We start from the raw sequence: 21,748 nt of genomic DNA, 5'->3' as shown, positions 1-21,748 counted from the left end.
GTCTGGCACCAGGATATCTCTTCTGTTATTTTCAAGGCTTACATTAAGCCCTTCAATGTTAGGGGACAGAAACATGAAGAGGAAGTAGGAACAAGGATCTTTCTTTTTCCTCCCTCTGATGTGGCCTAGAGTTAGTATCTAACATGGCAGTTTGTATAGCTGTGAGACCCAAGGTCTCTTGAAGATGAGTCAACAGGTTTCCTGAAGTAGTGCTCAGCTTTACCCTCTACGCTTCTATTCCAAGAATCTTCTTCACAGCAGCAGCCAACTCTGTCTTTCTAGATAGGATATTTCTTTGTTTGATAGACACTCTCATTGCTCTTGTCCCTTCTTATTCTTCTAACTTCATTTTCTAATCTCATTTTTCTCAGTGAGAGCCAGAAGAGCCAATGATCACTTAGTTAGCACTATCTAATAATTTCAAAGAACTAGGGTGTGATTGCCCTCCATTATTCTTTATTCTACACATACTATTTACAATCTCTTCTTGCTATGTTGCTATCAACTATTCCACCAACTGTGCTATTTTCATAAAGCTTTAAGTGACGATTTAGTACATGCAAACACATATTTTAAGGGATATTAACTTTGCTCTTACACTATCTCTTACTGAAGAAATCATTTAGTAAGAATGGCATAATAAGAACCTTCATAAATTATTCATCCATAAAAGCATTGAGAACAGTGGCAAATATTCTAAAAATCAACTTTTAAAAAAAGACTTCATTTATTTATTTGACAGAGAGAAAGAACAAGCAGGCAGAGTGACTCCAAAGACCCTGAGGTCATGACCTCAGTCAAAAGCAGATGCTTAACTGACTAAGCCACTCAGGAGCCCCTAAAAATCAACTTTTTACACAGCTCTGAGTCTGAACCAAACACTTGCAACAATCCAAATGCTTGCAACAATCCAATCTTCTTTTTTATAAAAGAAATTGGCTGAGCATTGTTTTTTGTTTTGTTTTGTTTTGTTTTATTTTGTTTTGTTTTTAAGTGAGATTTGTAATATTTTGCTTGTTCTATTCCCATCTGTCTCACCTTAGCTGTCTGGTAGCCTTGAAACCAGAAGCCTTACAACCATGGTAGGTATGAAAACCAACAATCTAAGAGCCACTAGAAGGCAAAAAAAAAAGGCTTGAAGTTCCCCTAAAGGCACCATCCTCAAAGAATTTTCACTAATTAATCTGTTTAGCAGCTTCCTGGCATAGCCTCATTCACAAGGTTTTTCTTTACTTAACCTAACTCAGAGTTCACTAGGTAAGGAAACCCATTTACCACAGCACATTTATGGAAAAAAAAAAGGAGCAGTAATTATTTACATTCCAGCTATTCTCGGCTATAATCTCCATCAGGGAAACAAGAGACTCACCAGAAAACCTAAGAAAATAGTGAAAGATTTCCATATAGGGTTTTAGAGACTTCTGACATATTCTGGGGATCCAGAACATTATATGCATGTGCAAGCAAAGCTACATACTCAGGAAAGGCATGAGAAGTATCTCATCTTTGCTTCTGGCTTTCTTTGAGACTCAATGATAGCAGGAAGTAAAGGCAGAACTGTAAACCGTCAGAGCAAGGAAGATGTGCCCCAACATACAAACAACTCAACAGAGGATAGCACAATGTATTAAAGGAAATCTCTGCACAACCATTAACTGACCAATAACCTAACTGAGTAGGAACGTCAGTGGTCACATAGGATGAAAAATACAGATTTTATGAAAGTTGTCCAGGAAACTCACTAAACAAACATCAATAATAACAATAACCAGCAACAACAAACAAAAGGACAGACTGATTTAATAGTTCCCATGGTATATGTTATTTTAAATGTCTAGATTTACATGAAAATAGTTATAAGACACTCAAAGAAAGAGTAATAAATGGCTCATACACAGAAAAAAAATAATAAAGCATTTTGACTCCATGACAAAGTCGATATGTTGCTTATTAGACAAAGATCTTAAATCCACTAGCTTAAATATATTCAAACAACTAAAGGAAAATATGTCTAATAATAAAATGGCAATGAAAAAGACGTTATCAAGTATACAATTCAAAAAAAGAAAGATAAATTAATAAACTGTTCAAATAGGAATTCTGGAGTCAGCAAAGACAATAATTGAAGAATTCATTAGAGGGGCTCAACAGCCGACTTGACAGAATGATGAACTAGTAAATTCAAAGTTAGGTCAAGATTCTTTCAGTCTGAGGAAAAGAAATAAAAAAGGATACGTAAAAATAAATAGATCATCAGAAATCTGAGGTAAACCATCAAACTTATCAATAGATGCCAATGGAAGGTCCAGAGGAGAGAAGAGAAAAGAAGTGGAAAATAATACTTTAAGAATTGAATGGCTAAAACCTTCCCAAATTTGATTTTTAAAAATGTATTCTCACATCTAGGAAGTTTAATAAATTCCAGATAGAATAAATTCAGAGATCCCTGCCAAGAAACCTCATAATCAAACCACTGAAAGACAAACAAAAAATTTCAAAAGCAGAAGAACAATCATCATAGTACAAAGGATCCTTCAATAAGATTTACATATGATGTCTTGTCAGAAATCACAAGGCCAGAAAGCAGTGGGATGACACATGCAAAGGCTGAAAGAAAAATACTTCAATTAAAAATTCTATATCCAGAAAAGCTATCATTCAAACACGAAGGAAAAAATTAAGACATTCACAAATAAACAAAAATGGAGATAATATGTCACTAGCAGAGTAACCATACAAAAAAGGGTGAGGGGAGCCCTTTGAGATGATATGAAAAGACCCTAGATAGCACCTTAAGATTTTTGAAGAAATAAAAAGAGAGAGAGAGAGAGAAAGAGAGAGATGCCTGGGTGGCTTGGTGGTTGAGCATCTGCCTTTGGCTCAGGGTGTGATCCTGAGGTCCTGGGGTCAAGTCCTGCATCAGGATCCCTGCAGGGAGCCTGCCTTCCTCTCTCTGTATCTCTGCCTCTGTCTCTCTTATCTCTTGTGAATAAAAAAAAAATCTTTAAAAAAATTTCAAAAACACTGGTAAAGGTAACTATATAGATGAATATAAAATACTGCACTCGTATTTTTTCTGACTCTTGTTCTCCTATCTGACTTAAAAGACAGTTTTAATAAGCAAAAATTATAAAATTATGTTGATTGGCTTATGATATATAACGATATAATGTGTACTAAAATAATACCATGAAGATGTAAAGGGTAGAGAATGAAGGTATACTGGTAAAAAGTTTTTCTAAACTATTGAAATTGAACTGGTGTAAATATAAAACTAAAATTTTTAAGCTAAGAAACCCAAGGGCAATAATGAAGAAAATTAATTAAAAATATATAGTGAAAATATATAGTGAAGTTAATAAAAAAAAATATAGTATGGGTGGCTCAGTCAGTTAAGGATCCAAATCTTGTTTGTTTGGGCTTAGATCATGACCTCAGGGTCATGGGACTGAGACCCATTGTCAGGCTCCCTGCTCAGCAGGGAGTCTGCTGGAGATTCTCTTTCTCTCCCTTTCCCTCTCCCTTGCCCCAGCTCACACATGCACACTCTCTGTCTCCAAAATAAATAAATAAATAATTAATTAATTAATTAAATCATTATACACATCCATGCACACAAAAACACACATATATAGTAAAATAAATAAGAGAATTAAAATATATAACAGAAAATATCTAGGAAATATCTATTTAACCTAACATGTCTATGTTTACCTTCATGGCAGCACCAGCAATCAACTAGCAGGGAAGTATAGGTCATCCTTCCCTTTTGGAAGAAACTCTCAACATCCAGGCATGATTCTCCTTAGTGCTCTGCTTCTTTTTGCTTGCAATGAATACTAATCAACCCCTCTCTTGCCCTTCTCCAATTCTAACCAGAAACAATGGGGGAGCATCTAATTAGATATGTTATTCCCATAAATCTAAGAAATCAAAGGATGTCTCTTTGTTTTTATTTACCAGTATTCTTCTAATCTACAATGTGGTAGAAAATTACATTGACTGTAGTGGGTTTGAATCTGCAGGTTCTCAATTGTTACTGAGAGAAAAGTGTGTAGTCCTTGTCATTAATGACACCCCTTAGAAAGGAGGTACTCAGTTATCTCATGTTTCCAGTTGTAGAATCTACTCAAATTTTTAAGACAAAGGGATAAGTCCTACTTAACTACCTGTTATAAAAATACCTTCTTTTTATTGTATAAAAGTACTACATGCTTTGTGTGATATATAGAAAGAAAAGAAATAGGCATTTGTCTGTGTTTCTCCATCATTTAGCAAAATTTTAAAAACAGAACATTTGCTCAAGAAATATTTATTGACATAGGAAATAAGATAAAAATGGATGATTCTATTGGATACCACAACTTATTCTAACCATGGAATTTCACAGGAAATTAGGTAAGAAAAACTAATCGACCAAACATTTGCGACTAAGAGATAATTATTCACACATGTTTAATTCTTTTAGTGGCCAGCCAGCTTTCTGAACACCATTTATAGAAATATGCATGAGAATTCACTAATTTGGGGGCCATAATTAGATTATGTTTATTTTATTTATCTAGCTACTTTTGGGGGGGTATGATTTCACACTCTTATTACTGTAGCTTAAAATGTTGCTTAAAATCTGCAATATAAACATCTTAAAAGTAATCATACAATGAGAAAGTGATAATAGTTATATATCTTGTTTGGGTCAACTTTTATTTGTTTTTATTAGTTGTTTATTTGTTAGTACAACAAAATAATACTATTGAGCCAACAGCTTAAATTTGTTAATAATAATATTTTCTTTGTACAATACTACTTTATAAAAACTTGTATCACTTTACAAGTCATTAATATGTAAAGTCTGAGATAGTTGTTATTTTTAAACTATTATTATTATTACATAATTATTGAAGCCATAATTAAATTAATTCTAGGGAAAGGGCTAGTGAGATTAAATAACTGGTAAAGCACATACAATATCAAGAGAAAGAAAAGGTATTCATGTCTGCCAGTAAACATAGGATTCTCAATTCTATGTTAAGAAACTTATCATTCTGGGCAGCCCCGATGGCTCAGTGGTTTGGTGCCATCATCAGCCCGGGGTATGATCCTGGAGACTGGGGTCCAGTCCCACATCAGGCTCCCTGCATGGAGCCTGCTTCTCCCTCTCCCTGTGTCTCTGCCTCTCTCTCTCTCTGTGTCTGTCATGAATAAATAAATAAAATCTTTTAAAAATTAAAAAAAAGAAAAAGAAAGAAACATCATTCTACTACTTCTGGAATAAACATTTTTGGGAAGCATGATTCTATATTTCTGGAATGTATTTACTGCTGTATATTTACATTTGGATTACCTATATTTGCAATGAGATACATACTGATAATTTGTTTCAATTTGTTTTTTGTTTTGTGTTTGAATTTCTGGAGGCTATATATTTTTCATATGTGAGATTTAAATCTAAATTTCATATGTGAGATTTAAATAAAGTACATGCAAAACCCACCCTAAACATGAGATCAAAAACTTTAAAATATTTCAAAGAAAATTTAGGAGAGTAGTTTTATTAATTTATGGATAGAGTTTGTTATTTAAGCTTCAAATTAAAAGCTAAAGCATTGACACATTTTAATAGATTAAAATTGAAAGCATTGGTTAACTGAAAAATATTATCAACAAAATCAAAAAGTAAACCATAGTCTGGAAAAAAATTGTGACACATAAGCCAAATACAGAATAAGCACTCAGAATGTAAATAATTCTATAAATCAGTAAGAAGAGACAACAACTCAATCAATGTTTAGTCAGGAAAATAACACTATGTATTTCAAACATAACATAATAATACAGGAAATTAGATCATTTTTTTTCTGATACATCTATTTGGCAAAATGTAATCCAAAAACCTATTGAAGTTTTCAAGAATAAATTATCTTTATGGTCTCTATAGATGGAGTACATAGTAAGAAATAGAAATAGGCAATCTGGCACAACCACCAAAATAAAATTGGGTAAAAGTATGACTAAGCAATTTACAGGTGAAGAAATCAAAATGACCAATGTATTTATGTGAAGATAAGATACTGAACCTCAGGGATGCCTGGGTGGTTCAGTGGTTGAGTTGTCTGTCTTAGGCTCAGGGCGTGATTCTGGAATCCAGTCCTACATTGGACTCCTTGCAGGAAGCCTGCTTGTGTCTCTGCCTCTGTGTGTGTGTGTGTGTGTCTCTCATGAATAAATAAATAAAATCTTAAAAAAAAAAAGATACTGAACTTCACTTTTAATCATGGATAAACAAATTAAAGAAACAAGAGGACACCATTGTACTCCCACATTGGCAAAAAGATAAAAATTCTGAAAATACAAAGCATTAATGCAGATGTAGATCTTAGAATCTCTTAGTTCTGAGGGAAGAGTAATTTAGTGATACTTAGAAACTTCTAGTGATTTTTTTCAGAAAAAAAACTCCTACATGCGCATGTATAGTTGTACAGGAATATTTATGTTACATTTTATATTAGCTAAAAATAGAAACAACCTAAATATCCTACATTGGAGGGGAGATATATCCTATATGTGAGGGTATATTCAAACAATAAAAACTATACAAAAAAAACTATACAAAAATGAAGATGAACCATCTGCAGCTAAATGCATAGATATGTAAACAAATTGGGAAACTCTCAAACATCAGTTTAAGCCAAAATTATCTTTGTGGAAAAACACAAATATACAAGAGTACTTACTTGTATATACATATACATATAAATATATAATATATATTAGCAATTTCTTCTGAAGATATATATAGCTATATATAGGAAATATAGCTACATATTAGGAAATAGGATCTAGAGATTAACAAAGGTTATTTAAAATTATTATAACTTGAATTTATTTATTTTTTTAAAGATTTTATTTATTTATTCATAGAGACACACACAGAGAGAGAGAGGCAGAGACACAGGCAGAGGGAGAAGCAGGCTCCATCCAGGGTCTCTAGGATCACGCCCTGGGCTGCAGGCGGCGCTAAACCACTGCGCCACCGGGGCTGCCCTATAACTTGAATTTAAATCCCAATGATTCTAATTGGAAAATAAACATTTACATGGTAACAAAGTCCTAAAACTTTTTTTTTAAGTTTTAATTAAACTCAACCCTTTATGATAGCCCTGCCAGGGGTACCCATCAAGGTATAGGAAAAAGGCTAAGTATTTTAACTAACCTTACATTGTCAATAGGTGCACTACTCTTTTTTTTACCACCAGGATGAATTTTATCTAAATGAAATAACACGTATCTTGAATCCTTCAAAAATTTGCCTGAGATTTTCCATTTGAAGTTACAATGACAGACTTCTGCTTTCCAGTTCTGCCCTTAAGCGATTTAGAAGTTACCACTCCATCCTAACAATAAGCAAAAACACAAATAGAATAAAAAATTAACAACTCTTCTGGGATCAATAAGAAAAGTGAGGACACAGTAAGGCTCTGCCCCTAGGAGGAAGAATTCTGGTGCATACAGTGGCTGAGACTCCCTAGCAGAAGCCTGCATGGAAACCAATACCAGAATAGGAAAACCTGTACAGTAATTGGTGGTTGGCTGGAGGCTCAGTGTGGACAACTCAGAGTTTAAAAACTCTAAGGGGAACCCACAATTTTGTAAGACTTACCTCTAGGAACTCCATAAGGTTCTCACGATGAACATCAGAGAAAAATCCCCTTGTACTAATAGCAGGGGGAGGGGAAAAGGAATCATTATGTAATACACAAAGCAGCTGTTCTAACAAGGCCTGCCCTCAGGAGAAGCTGGTTAAACAGAACCTAGCCTACTGAGGCATTGTCAGAAGCTAACTGACATGCAGGTGCTGAAATACCCATTTCCAGCGCACTCTAGCCATCCTGTTCTACCTAAACCAAGTGGGGTGGGGATGAGAAACACCTGTCAAGGTCACTGGCCAGCAGCATAGGTTCCACAAAAGACTAAGATCTAACTATGCGACTGTAGAATGCTTCCCATCTCCCTACACCTCACCACCATATTAATAAAGACTTATTTGTAGCAGTTCTTTTTACCTGGTACATTATGTCCCACTATCAAGAAAAAATTACAAGGTATATTACAAGACAAAAAAAAAAAAAAAAACCACAAAGAAAACAAAAAGAACAGAATATCCAAAGACTGAGACAACTACAAAAGGTATAATATAGCATACATGTAATGGGAATACCAGAAGTAAAAAAAAGAGAGAGAGAGAAGAGAAGAAATATTTAAAATAATAACAACAGAATTTCTCCAAGTTAGTATCAGACATCAAACTGCAATCTCGGATACCTCAGAGAATACCAAGCAGCATAAATGCCAAAATAAGTACACCTAGGCATATCATTTTCAGACTATGGAAAATCAAAAACAAAGCAGAATCCTGAAAGAAGCCAGAAGAAAAATAAATACCTTAAAGAGGAACAAAGATAAAAATTATATTCTACTTCTTAGAAACCATGCAAGCTAGAAAGAAGTGGAATGACATATTTCAAATGTTGAGAGAGAAAAAAAAAACTAGATTTTTGTATATAAATTATCTTTCGAAAGTGAAGGACAAATAAGGACTTGAGAGAATCAAACAAAAATTGAGAGAATTTATTGCCAGTAGACCTACCTTTCAAGAAATGTTTTAAGGAGTTCTTTAGAGACAAGGAAAATAATATGTCAGGAACTAGTTTTTACATAAGGAGGGAAAAGAGTATTGAAAAGGAATAAAGGAAGGTAAAATAAAAACTTTTATTTTTCTTATTCTTAATTGACCTTACAGATAATGGTTTACTCAAAATAATAGCATTACTGTATTTAATATGTATCTTATGTATGTATCTTAGGTGTGTGCATATATATTTATATGTTTATATATGCTTATATATGAAAAAGTGAATGACAGCATTGATACAAAAGACATGAGGGAAGAATTAGGATTATATTGTTATTATAATGTTCTCATACATGAGCAGTATAGTGTTATTTGGCAGTATGCTTAAATTAGTTTAAATGTATTGTGCAAATTCTAAGGCAACCACAAAAAAGTATAAAATAAAAAATTAAAAGTATAATTGACATAATGGGAGAGAAAATGGAATCATATGAAGTATCAATTAAAACCAGAAATTCATGAAAAGATTGTAAGACAAGAAGAACATGAACAGATAGAAAACAGTAATAAATATGGTGTATATTAATCCAGCTATATCAATAGTCACATTGAATGTCAATGGTGTAAGTACACTAATTAAAAGTGATTGTCAGAGTGGATCAAAAACACAACTTGACTATATTTGCCTATAAGAAACCCATTTTAAATATAAAGAAACAGGAGCACCTGGGTAGGTCAATGGTTGAGCCTCTGCCTTCAGCTCAGGCACGGTCCTGAGATAGAGTCCCACATCGGGCTCCCTGCATGGAGCCTGCTTCTCCCTCTGCCTGTGTCTCTGCCTCTCTCTCTCTGTGTCTCTCATGAATAAGAAAATAAAATCTTTTAAAAATAATGATAATAAATAAATATAAAGAAACATGTAGATTAAAGATAAAGAGATGGAAAAAAATATGCCCCCTAACATTAATCAACTGAAATGAATAACTATATTAATTTCTAATAAAACAGTAAACATCAAATAAGAGTATAGGTTAGCCATGACGTACAGCATATATCAATATACTTATATAGTCAGCCTTTTAGGTCATGGTCTTACATTTTGAAATCAAATCTTGAGAATGTTTCATGGCTCATGTTAAGATTTCTATTTTCACATTGTCTCTCACCAGAAGGGGTTAATGCTCACATATTCTTAGGATCTTATCCTTCTACATCATCCTTCTTTTCTAATTATTTTGTGAAACACAATATCTATATTTTACACATTCCTGTATACGTTTATCTGTAAATTAAGTTTTTTTTAAAAATTGCATAACAAAAAAAATTCCTCCTGATGAAAAATTTGAAAATTTTAAACATGCACATTTGTCAGCATTTTTAGTCTACATTCTTTTATATTACACCCCATGTTTTTCAAAAGAATTCTTTTTTTTCCCCCTCTCTGGGAAACAAATTGTGATGATAGTCATTTTGGAAAGAATCCCAATGAATTCGTAAGTTTTTGGTGACTAGGGAGTAAATGGACGATTTGTCTGTTCTTTTAATTATAGCATAGTAGCAATTACAGTGAGTCCAATTCACTTTCCAGGAAACTTAAGCAAAGGTTAATTTTAATGGGAATCTAAATCTTGCCCAATTTTTCAAATCCCCTTGTTCAACTTATGTGTCTCTGCTTAAATTCCTAAGGAAATATTGCCTTTTAAATACTTTAGAATACCTTTAAAACTGTTTCTTAGAAAGCTGACTGCATTCTAATTTTATGGTTAATTTATTTCTCATATAAACTTCAAAGTTTAAAATATAAGGATCCATTTTCTCCTGATTTGTGTGTTTACTCCTATTAATAATAGAAGTCTTAATTTGTATTCTGTGATTATATGCACTTGGTCCTGAATTCATTAACAAGTATCTTCTTTTAAAGATTTTATTTATTTATTCATGAGAGACACAGAGAGAGAGGCAGAGACACAGGCAGAGGGAGAAGCAGGCTCCATGCAGGGAGCCTGATGTGGGACTCGATCCCAGGACCCCAGGATCATGCCCTGGGCCCAAGGCAGGTGCCAAACCGCTGAGCCACCCAGGGATCCCCAGTTAACAAGTATTTTTAATATTAATAACACATACAAAAATATAATGATCACAGGGCTTTTCAAACGGTTCAATTTTTTCACAACACAATTTCAAGATTGGAAAAAATGAAATTGTGTAAGTCCAAATTATAATAATGTTCCATGTTATTCTGGTTAATTTCTCTTCTTTGAGTTCTCTAAAATCAGATTTTAAGTGCCATCATATGAAAAAGTGTGCATAACAGTATTTATAATTCTATCAAATGTAGGATGTGACAATATGAAGGAGTAATTCCACTTTTCCAATTGTGTGGATATAGTTTTTAAAATATTTTACAAGCATCTATTATATCATTGATGGCATAATTAAAATTACTTAAAATATATTTAAATCACACATATTCCAACAAGCAGATTCCTAAACAAAAATATTTGGCTCATCGAGTTTAGGTGCACTATTAACTGATGAATAAAATATTTTATATAGTTTTATATTTTCTTTTTAATGTGATGCAAAATCATGTGCATTTCCAAAGGCTTATTAGAGTCTAGAATTTGAGAAAACCACAACTTTTTATTCCAGATACATTCTCATTTATCTCCCTATTGAATTTACAAAATAATCGTATAATAATGGATATATACATATATCATGTATTTAAATGTATTTATGCAGTTATGTATATCACACATATTATGCATACTCATATATACTATTTATGCATTACAGACATGTATATGTGTGCATAGATATACGTATATGTATGCTATACACACAGAGATACACATGCTTTTTCATATTTGTTTTAAGTATCTGTGCTAAAGATAAATTTGGGTAAGGGTCATTAGGAACATTTGAATGGATCCTACTTTATTCAGTAGACTTTAGAAATATTTCTCAAAAATGAAATTATGACATGTTGAAAAAGTTTTAATAATTTCATGGATTTTAACTGATTAAATTGCATCTACTGTCTTTTAACTTGTCATCTCTAAATTAAAGAAAATCTACCTGATGGAGGATTAGTTTAATTTGATTAAATAATTAAATCAACATTCCTCTAAATTTTAATAGAAAATTCTGACTTTTTTCAGCTTTGTTGCAGTTGAACTGACAAAATTGTAATATATTTAAAGTGTACATTATGATAATTTGATGTACACATCACGAAGGATTTCCTCTAATGAACTAATTAATATATCAATCACTTCATATACTTACCTTTTTTTTTATACTTACCTTTTTTAATGACACCCCTGAAGTTCTACTCTCTAAGCAAATTTCAATTACATAATTATCAACTATAGTCACCATGTTATACAGTAGATCCTCAGATTTTATTAATCTTATAACCAAAAGTCTACACATTTGTGCCAATCTTTCCTATTTCGCCCACTCTCCAGACTCTTGTCAAACATCATCTACTCTCTAATAGTATAAATTTGATTTTTTAAAAAAGAAGATTTAGGGGATCCCTGGGTTGCTCAGTGGTTTAGCGCCTGCCTTCAGCCCAGGGGGTGTGATCCTGGAGTCCTGAGATCGAGTCCTATATCAGGTTCCCTACATGAAGCCTGCTTCTCCTGTGTCTCTGCCGCTCTCTCTCTCTCTCTTTCCCTCCCTCTCTCCGCATCTCATGAATAAATAAATAAAATCTTTTTTAAAAAAAGATGATTTAGCTTCCACATCTAAGTGATACTATGCAATATGTGTCTTTCTTGTCAACTTTATTTCACTCAGCATCATGCCTTCCATGTTCACCTATGTTGTCATAAGTGATAGGATTCTCTTCTTTTTTAAGGCTGTAAAATATTCCTCTGTGTGTGTGTATGTATCACATTTTCTTTATCCATTTATCTATCAATCCAATTAATCTACAACAAAGAAGGCAAGAATATAGAATGGGTAAAAGTCTCTTCAACAAACGGTACTGGAAAGCTATATGCAAAAAAATGAAACTGGACCACGTTCCTACACTTTTCATAAAACAAGCTCAAAACAGATTAAAGACTTAAATGTGAGACCTGAAACCATGAAACTCCTAGAAGAAATTATAGGCAGTAATTTCTTTGGTATCAGTCATAGAAATATTTTTCTAGGTATGTCTCCTTAGGCAAGGGAAACACAAGAAAAAATAAACTATTGGAATTACACTGAAATAGGGGCACCTGCATGACTCAGTCAGTTAAGCGGCTACCTTGAGGTCAGGTCATAATCCCAGGGTCTTAGGATGGAGCCCTGTGTTGGGTTCCCTGCTCAGTGTGGAGTCTGCTTCTCCTTGCTCATGTCTCCTCTGTCTCTCTTCCTTGCTCGTGCTTGCTCGATCTCTCAAATAAATAAATAAATATTTTTTTAAGCTTTTAATTTTTTTTAAATTAATTTTTTTTTTTTTAAAAAAGGACTACACCAAAATAAAAAGGGTTTGCACAGGAAAGAAAACTATCAACAAAACAAAAAAGGCAACCTACTGAATGGTAGAAGATATTTGCAAATGACATATATAATAAGGGGTTAATACCCAAAATATATGAAGAACTTATACGACTTGATACCAAAAAAAACCCCCAAATAATCCAATTTTAAAAATGGGTTGAAAAAAATAAATAATAAAATAAAATAAAATAAAATAAAATAAAATAAAATAAAAATGAGCTGAGAACCTGAGTAGACATCTTTTGCAAAGAAGACATACAGATGGCTAAGAGACACACAAAAATATGCTCAACATCACTCATCAGGGAAATGCAATTCAAAACCACAATAAGATATCATCTTACATCTGTGAGAATGGCTAAAATCAAAAACACAAGAAACAGCCAGGGTTGGAGAGGATGCAGGGACAAAGGAACCCTGGTGGACTGTTGGTGGGAATGCCAACTGGTATAGCCACTGTGAAAGCAGTAGGAAGGTTCCTCATTGAGCATTTTATGACTATTATTTCAAATTCTTTATTGGGTAAATCACTTATCACCATTTCATTAAGACCAATATCTGAAAATTTATCTTGTTGTTTTGTTTAGAACATGTTCCCCTGTTTCTTCACATAATCTTTAACTATCTGTGTTGATTTCTGTGCATTAGGTAAAACAGCTACCTCTCCCTGCCTTGACAGACTGGTTTCATGTAGGAGATGAAACTCATCAACCAGATTGGCCCAACCTCTTGATTGGCCCTCTTTGTGATTGTTCAAGGTATCGTCTGTGTTCTTAGTGGCTCCTAGTAGTTGGTATGCCAAGATCTGCCAATGTCCCAAAGGTATGGGAAATTCTCATATGCCTGCTCAGACTCCTGGAGGATTACTAATTGCCTATCCCTTCAGTTTCCCAATTTAGGTAAATTGGAACATTTCAGGCAGCAGCTGGAAAGGTCAAGACATTAGATATGGATTCTAGCTCTCATCCAGGAGAATCCAGGAGCTGGGTGTTTTTGCCTTCACTGTGTGTTGAGCCAGAGAGAATAGTCACTGGGAATGCTCATGTGCATAAATAGAAATGCCTCTTTCTTTTGTGTGGTCTGGGAATTCTCAAAAATGCCCAGGGCTTTCAGGGCCAGGTGACTTGGGAGCTAATTCTTTGGGTAGTAGCTTTAAAAGGTGGGACACTAGGTAGGACACTTCTCCTTAGGGAGAAGCTGGGGATTGGTATGAATATTTATGTCCTTCCCAAATTCACATGTTGCCATCCTAACCCCTAAGGTGCTACCTTCGGAAGTTTATTAGGTCATGAAAGCCCTCTTGAATGCACTGCCATTATAAAGAGGCTCCAGAAAGATCCCCTGCCCTATCTGCCATTTAAGGTTGCAATGAGAAGACGGCTATCTTCAAACCAGAAGTGTTCTCATGACACACCAACTCTGCTAGTACCAGAATCTTGGACTTCCAGGTCTCTAGAAGTGTGAGATATAAATTTCTGTTATTTATAAGCCATACAGTTTATGGGATCTTTGTGATAACAGCCTGGACAAACTAACACAGATACATTGTAATTTTTGTTAGGCTTTATATACGTATATTCGAACCACCACTGTGATTTCACCGTTGAATCCTAGGTTATTTGAAAGTATGTGTATTTTTTCAACGTCTAAATTTTTTAAGAAACTAGAAATATAGTTTGTTTTTAAAATTCAGTTTTATGGGATGCCTGGGTGGCTCAGTGGTTGAGTATCTGCCTTTGGCTCAGGTGGTGAGCCCAGGGACCTGGTCCCATGTCAGCTCCCTGCATGGAGCCTGCTTCTCCCTCGGCCTGTGTTTCTGCCTCTCTCTGTGTCTCGCATGAATAAATAAATAAAATCTTTAAAAAATAGAATAAATAAAATTCAGCTTTATAATCTTTAAAATAAAGTATTTATTACATTCACATTTTGTATATTCATGAATATAGTTGGCTTTATGTCTGCAACATTGTTATTCTTTTTATTTTTTCCTTCTTTTCTTTTTCTGGATTAAATAATATTTTTAATGATATCTTTTTGCTTTTACAGTATCAGCTGTTTAACTATATCTCCTGTTATAATTATTTCAGTGGTTATCCTAGCGATCATAACTGCACCCTTGATTTATTTAAATAACGTTAATTTAATGTTTTACTACTTCTAAATTAGCATAAAAATCTTACAGCTATTTAACCCCACTGAACCTGTCCTACTTCTTGTGCCACTGTCATCATATATATTTGCCAATGTTATAAATCCCGTAAGACATTACTATTATTATTGTTTTTTTAAAAAGATTTTATTTATTTATTTGAGAGAGAGAGAGAGAAAGCATGGGGAGAGAAAGGGAGAGGGAGAAGATTCCCTGCTGAGCAGGGAGCACGATGCAGTGCAAGGCCCATCCTAGGACCCTGGGATCATGACCTGAGCCAAAGGCAGATGCTTAACAGACTGAGCCACCCAGGCGCCCCTATTATTGTTCTTTTAAAGAATCAATTTTCACGTATATCTATAAAATATTTTACTTTTTCTGGTGGTCCTCACTCCTTCCCATAATTTTTCATGTTTAATTTTCTCTTGGTTAACTTGTTCTGTGTGAAAAACTTCCTTTATTTGGAGTACATGTCTGCTGAAAAAATATATTTTCCAGTTTTGTCTTTTGTCTGAAAATATCTTTGTTTTGCATTTGTTTTTAAGACTATATTCACTCGCTATAGAATTCTAGATTGGCAGCATTGCCCTAAACACTTTAAATATATCTTTCTGTCGTCATCTAGCTCCATACTTTCTTTGTAACATCAACTACCAAGTTTAATTTTGCTCCTTTGAAGATAATATACTTTTTATCTTTGTTGTTTTAAGATATTTTTCTTTGCCTCTGATTTCCAGAAGTTTAGTAGTTGTGGTTTTCTTGCTATTTATTTTGCTTGAGATCTTTTTAAAAATGTTATTGTATTTCTTTAGGCTATGCACAGCTATGGGATAAGAGTTTCATTCTCAAGCTTTTTATTAAGGTTATGCTCATATCATAAAACAGTTAAGAGAATGTTTTATTTTAAGCTCAGAAGAGTTTCTGAAAGTGGTTTTTTATTCCTTAGTTTTTTGGAATTGTTTTTTGGTATAATTTACAAATGAGGCATCTGTTCCTAAAATCTTGGAAGGATTGTAAAGCAAATTCAATATCTCTAATAATTATAGTACAATTCAGACACTCATTTTACCTTTGTGTCTGTTTTGGTTAGTTTCTTGTTCTATAGTTTTATCCTATTTACCTATGTGTTCCTTTATTCTTGGAATGAAGTCACTTATAATGTTATTTTATTTTTAAATGTTTATTGTTTTTTAAATATTTGGGTCTATAGTGATGCCTCATTTTCACTGCCTATTTTATTATTGGCAACTATTGCAATTTTATTGTTTTATTATTAATTCTATTATTTATTTCAAAGAACCAACTTTTGTTTCTGTTTCCCCAGGCTTGGGTCTTATTGTTCTTGTTAATGTTTTATCAGCTTCTTTAATACATTTACTATTCTTCCTCCTTTGATATTAATTTTGCTACAGTTTTCTCACATCCCTGAATTTTCTTTTTATATAAGTGATTTTTATTTATTTTTTTTTAATTTTTATTTATTTATGATAGTCACAGAGAGAGAGAGAGAGGCAGAGACACAGGCAGAGGGAGAAGCAGGCTCCATGCAGGGAGCCCGACGTGGGATTCGATCCCGGGTCTCCAGGATCGCGCCCTGGGCCAAAGGCAGGCGCCAACCCGCTGCGCCATCCAGGGATCCCTATAAGTGATTTTTAAATCTCATGTCTATTCTTATATAATTACCGTTATAAAAAAAAAAATTACCGTTATAAAATTTACTTCTAGCCAAGAAATATTAACAGAGTCAATATTTGCTCTCCTCACTTAAAAACTCAAAAATCAGATAAAAACATGAAATAATAGTTTTAAGTTATTGGGCATCAGGTAATAATTCTGAAAAATAGAAAAAATAAATAATAAGATTAGCCTTATTCTCTATTTCTCTGTTCTCATTCTCCCTCTCTCCTCTAACTTTTCTAGGTGTTTTCTAGCAATATGTTTAGTTAGAAACAAGCAGTTCTAACATTGCCATTGTTAGAAGCAGAACCCTCGGACCAAATGTAATACTGAATCCTAGGAAAACCAGTACAAATACATTTATGAAGAAGCTACAGTATAAATGTCCACAGCTAAGTCTTAGATAACATAAGATTGTAGTTGAGCATGAACATATCTTTAGAACAGAATCTCTGAGGGGCTCCGATCTAATGCCAGCATGTTAGGAATTACAAAGTACTATTTCTACTGATACTAAAACTGAAAGAATTTGAGACCTACCTGCATGGACACAGGATGCCAAGTGTAGTGAATTGAATTCTGTCCTCCAAAAAGATATGCCTAAATTCTAGGCCCAGTACTCGTGAATGCAACTTTATTTGGAAATAGAATCTTTGCAGATGTAATTAAGTTAAGGATTTGAAGATGAGATCACCTCGGATTTAAGTTGGGCTCTAAATCCAATGACTAGTACCTTTATAAGAGAAAAAGGAGATTTACAGCATTGTCACAGGTGAGAAGACTTTGTAAAGATGGAGGCAAAGACTGGAATTACGCTGCCGTGAACCAAGTGATCTCTAGAGTCCATCAGAGGCTGGAAAAGACAGAGATTAATTTCTAAAAACTTTGGAGGAAACATGGCCTTGCTGACACCTTGATTTTAGACGTCTGGCCCTAGAATTATATGAGAATAAATGTCTGCTGTTGTAAGCAATTAAGTTTGTAGTAATTAGTTATGGCAGCCCTATGAAATTTACACACTGTAGGTGGGGCCATGAGATTAGATGTAGCTACCAGCTTCTCTTGGCAATTTTAAAAATGATCCATTCCATCTGCCTGTTCTTTCTCTCTGCACCATAGAGTTAACATTGCTAGTTAATGCAATATATCAAAATAATAAAAATTTCATTCAGCTCTAAAGAGACAATAAAGAATCTATCCAGGCTTTTACATTTAATAACCATCTCTTAAGAGTTTCAGAAAAATAAAGCAGAGAAAATGTAGATACACAAATTGATAAAAAGGAAAAGAAAATAAAAGCATTCAAACTGAAGAAGGACATAAGTCTTCAGACTGAAAGGCAATAATATGGACTATTAATATCAAAATAATGATACCCATATTTAACTCATAAAACTTCAGAAGAGGAAGAAAATAGGAAATGATACAAAATATTTAATCTTCTCATCATCAAGCCCTAATAATAAAAATTGAAATCAAATTATGCATTTAAAAATCTGTGGGAAAACAATTTTCAGCTGAAAAAAAATTCCACCATTAATAAAACTACCAAAGGGGAAAAAAAAGACATTTTTAGATATATTTGACTCAAAAAAGCTATATTTTTCCAATTCATTATTTTTTATAAAAGTACTTAAGAATCCCATTTAGCATAATGAAGAATCTAAAAATACAAGATAGAAAGCCAAGGGATCTTCAAAAGTGCAGATGGAACATATATACAATAAAATATTTTTTTAAATCATAGTAGGCACAAACATACCTTGAAAACAATTGAACCAAGTTAGGATATTCAACAATTGTGTGGTTAAATGATAGGCTGTAGAAGTCAGTCATCTGAAATCTCTTTCACAAGAAAAAATAGTTTATTAAAAATGTAGGGAAAAGAATTTTCTTAAGAAAAATCATGGTCCTTGGTAGCATGATTTTGAATAAGCTTAATGTAATGTTAAGAGATTAGAATCCATTTGACCTAGATGTTTGAAATATTCTCTTTTAATTGTTTTATCTTCCCAGATGCAGTTTAATATTTGGTTCTTTTGTGAATGCATTTATAAAAAGGATAAAAGTGAAATATACTTATTAGATTATTATTAGATTTATTATTATTAGATTTCAAGTATTTCAAATTAACAAGTAGACAACATAAAGACCTAATTGCAGATATAGAAAGAGGTTTGGAGGGTACTGTGGGGATACTGATACACATCTGAAAATTATAGATCAAATGATAATGTCCTTCAACTTTATCAGGGAGAAAAATGCTTAATAGAACCTGTCCTGACTATTCTGTGAGAATATAATACAGATCAAAAGTAATTTTAAAATAAAGGAACTCTTATTTGTGACATGGCAAAGCAAAATAATTTGAGCAGTATCTAACATATACTGGTGTCTGAATCAAAAGTTGATGATTATAGATGACTGTATAAGAGAAAGCTGATTAGGGCAGCCCACATGGCTCAGCGGTTTAGCTCCTGCCTTTGGCCCGGGTCATGATACTGGAGACCCGGGATCGAGTCCCATGTTGGGCTCCCTGCGTGGAGCCTGCTTCTCCCTCTGCCTGTGTCTCTGCCTCTTTCTCTGCATCTCTCTGTGTCTCTCATGGATAAATAAATAAAATATTAAAAAAAAAAAAGAGAGAGAGAGAAAGCTGATTAGTAGAGACAGGGAGTGTAGACCAGAAATCATAATGCATGGTCTTTAAACCCAACAATTCACATTACATATTGTGTAAACACAGGCAAGATGAATAATCACCGTAACCTCAATATCCTCTTCAGTAAGGACTGTATGAAAGTACTTACCTACCTCTGATAGAAGGTTGTGAGAGTCACATCAAATTAGATGGAATCGTTCTTTTACTAAAATATATTAAACATAAAGTTGTTATAAATATGTTTTTTGAACTAGATCAGTTTTTATTAAACAGATATGTATAGATCCATGCATAAATGGATAAATTCTGTTTCTGGAACTTATTATCTAATGAAGTGTCCTTATCTAACTGCATGATATATAAGTTTGTAACCATACACAGAAACAAATATCACATGTGGGAGTGTGATTGACATACATACGGACCAACAACATATTGAATTACTTTTCATACTAATAGTATTAATTTTCTGAGATGCAAGGCAGTTTTCTTTGCCTATTTATTTCTGCCAACCAGCTGTCTTTAATATTCTGACTGTCAAGGACATTTATCTGCTTAAGAAGTTGCTGCTTTGGAAACTTTTGTCAAGGATCTTATTATAGTGCTAAATGGCAATAATAGTTTATTTTTCTTTCTTCCTTTCTTTCTCCCCCCACTCCCCACTCCTTTGATGAAACTAGATAAAGTACATTGCACAGAGATGGTCATTTCATCATATTACCGTTTTTCAAGAAGGTACGTGTTACTGTTTGAATGTGTGCACTCCCTCCCCAAATTCAGACATTGTAATACTAATGCCCAAGGTGGCGGTTGGTGGTGGTGGGTGGAGCCATTGGGAGATGCTCAGATCATGAAGGTGGATCCTTCATGAATGGGAATTGTGCCTAATAAAAGAAGCTCCTGATTGAATTCTAGCTCTTTCTACCATAGGAGGACACAGAAAGAAGTCATCAGTTATAAACCATGAAAACAGTACTCACCACAACACAGCCATGCTGTGCCTTGATGCTGGAGTTCCCATTCTGGAGACCGGAAGGAATAAATTTCTGTTGTTTATAAACTACTCAGTCTGTGGTATTTCATTTTAGTAGCCAGGACAGACTGAGACAGTACATAACATAAATTAAAGAAGTAAATTGGTCTTCAAGCCAATACTTATAAGATGAGAGCATATAAAGACAATATTTCCATGAAATCAAATGTGGATCCTTATACGACCATTAAGAAAATAAACATTTCAAGTCTTCACTTCTTTAAAGTGTTTATAAATCCCCAAATATAAACATTATGTAGAAAGCCAAAATAATAGTAAACACATTTCAATGTAATTTAACCTAAGAATTATATAGGAGAGATGTATGCATATAGCAAAAACTGGTAAATACATTTAGTGTAACTATAAATATATGCATATATTTATCTTTATGAAATATTAGGATAGATCTTTCTTCAGACATTTTTGAGATGTGATTTCTGGATGCTACATGAATATGTTTGTGATAAAAAACTAGAAACCATCAAGCAAAAATAAAAGAAAATATTAATTTTCTCAGTAATCTAGAACATGGATTGGCAAACTACACTCCACAGACTTTGGCAAAATTGAGTAGTTGCAAGAGAGATGTTACATCCTACAAGTTTAAAATCTTTACTAAGTGACATTTTTTTAAAAGATTTCTTTATTTGAGATAAAGAGAGACAGAAAGAGCAGGGGAAGAGGGAGAGAGAGAAAAGCAGACCCCAATGAGGCTGCTCCATGGTAGGGAGGAGTGTCGCAGGGCTGACCTCATGACCCTGGGATCATGACTGTGAGATCATGACCCCAACTCAAACTGAGAGTCCAGGTGCCCCACTATTTAACCTTTTAAGGGAACGTTTTCAGACTATTCATCTAGAAGTCACATGCGATTGTGACACAGAGATTGTACACACGCACATTCACCAATAAGAATATTTCAAATACATTATAAAATATTTCTTTGGAATAAAAAAAATATTTTCCTCCTTCTGGCTTAAAATGAAAGGACATAAGGGATTAGAAAGGCAAAATACATCTGAGGAGAAAAACAACCTCTTGACTTGGTGGAACAAAGAGATTATAGCAATGGAAATTTATGTCAGGGAAGAATGA

This window comes from Vulpes lagopus, chromosome 22 (assembly GCF_018345385.1).
Source record: "Vulpes lagopus strain Blue_001 chromosome 22, ASM1834538v1, whole genome shotgun sequence".
Classification (NCBI taxonomy): Eukaryota; Metazoa; Chordata; class Mammalia; order Carnivora; family Canidae; genus Vulpes; species Vulpes lagopus.
Note: the sequence above shows the minus strand (reverse complement) of the source record.